General features: G+C 40.2%; 1 non-coding gene across 1 annotated transcript; it reads left to right on the forward strand.

The window, feature by feature from the left end:
* Nucleotides 1-865: 865 nt before the first annotated feature.
* LOC148576902 (small nucleolar RNA R71) lies at nt 866-973 on the forward strand. Its single transcript, XR_015903617.1, has one exon. It is a non-coding gene; the product is annotated as a small nucleolar RNA R71 (small nucleolar RNA).
* Nucleotides 974-1755: the final 782 nt, after the last annotated feature.

Consider the following 1755-nt stretch of genomic DNA (forward strand, 5'->3'; position numbering starts at 1 on the left):
GAGTCCTTTGGTTCCTCAGAGGGAAGCTCCTTATTGATCACTGGACGTCCCAGGAGGTCTTCCTCCTTGGGATTCACGTCCTCCACTCCCCTTGTAGGTTCGGCCATGGTGCTTATGTCAATGGCCTTGCCCTCTCCTTTTGGGTTCTCTTCTGTATTGCTTGGGAGAGTACTGGGAGGGATTTTAGTGATCCTTTTACTCAGCTGGCCCACTTGTGCTTCCAAATTTCTAATGGAAGATCTTTTTTCATTCATGAAACTTACAGTAGCCTTAGACAGATCAGAGACTAAGTTTGCCAAATTAGAAGTATTTTGTTCAGAGTTCTCTGTCTGTTGCTGAGGGATGATGGAAAAGGTTTATTATTGCTAAACCTGTTTCTTCCACCATTATTAAAGCCTTGTTGAGGCTTTTGATCCTTCCATGAGAAATTTGGATGATTTCTCCATGATGAGTTATAGGTGTTTCCATAAGGTTCACCTAAGTAATTCACCTCTGCTATTGCAGGGTTCTCAGGATCATAAGCTTCTTCTTCATAAGAAGCCTCTTGAGTACTGTTGGATGCAGCTTGCATTCCATGCAGACTCTGAGAGATCATATTGACTTGCTGAGTCAATATTTTATTCTGAGCCAATATGGCATTCAGAGTATCAACTTCAAGAACTCCCTTCTTCATAGGCGTCCCATTACTCACAGGATTCCTTTCAGAAGTGTACATGAACTGGTTATTAGCAACCATGTCAATGAGTTCTTGAGCTTCTGCAGGCGTTTTCTTTAGGTGAATGGATCCACCTGCAGAAGTGTCCAGTGACATCTTTGATAGCTCAGATAAACCATCATAGAATATATCCAGTATGGTCCATTCTGAAAGCATGTCAGAAGGACACTTTTTGGTCAACTGTTTGTATCTTTCCCAAGCTTCATAGAGGGATTCACCTTCTTTTTGTCTGAAGGTTTGAACATCAGCTCTAAGCTTGCTCAGCTTTTGAGGAGGAAAGTACTTGGCTAAGAAAGCTGTGACCAGCTTATCCCAAGAGTTCAGGCTGTCTTTGGGTTGAGAATCCAACCATAATCTAGCTCTGTCTCTTTCAGCAAAAGGGAAAAGCATGAGCCTGTAGACTTCAGGATCTACTCCATTAGTCTTAATAGTATCATATATCTGCAAGAATTCAGTTAAGAACTGTAAAGGATCTTCAGATGGAAGTCCATGAAACTTGCAGTTCTGCTGCATCAGAGAAACTAATTGAGGTTTCAGCTCAAAGTTGTTTGCTCCAATGGCAGGAATGGAGATGCTTCTTCCATGTAGATTGGAATTAGGTGCAGTAAAGTCACCAAGCATCTTCCTTACATTATTATTATTTTCGGCTGCCATCTCCTTCTCCTGTTCGAAAATTTCTGAAAGGTTATCTCTGGATTGTTGTATTTTAGCTTCTCTTAATTTTTTCTTCAGAGTCCTTTCAGGTTCTGGATCTGCTTCCACAAGAATGTTCTTATCCTTGCTCCTGCTCATATGACAAAGAAGAAGGCACAGAAAAATAATAATAATAATAGAGATCCTTTATACTACAGTATAGGGATTCCTGTGTGAGTAGAAGAAGAGGGGGAGACAAAGAAGAAACACAACTGTGAGGAGGCTAGATATATGAGACGAGATGTTAGGATATGAATGAATAAATAGAATGAGATGGGAGAGGGAGAATTTTCGAAAATATTTTTGAAAAAGAGTTAGTGATTTTCGAAAATGGTTTTTGAAAAATG

Source organism: Arachis ipaensis, chromosome B1 (assembly GCF_059453495.1).
Source record: "Arachis ipaensis isolate K30076 ecotype BB chromosome B1, ASM5945349v1, whole genome shotgun sequence".
In the NCBI taxonomy this organism is placed as follows: domain Eukaryota; kingdom Viridiplantae; phylum Streptophyta; class Magnoliopsida; order Fabales; family Fabaceae; genus Arachis; species Arachis ipaensis.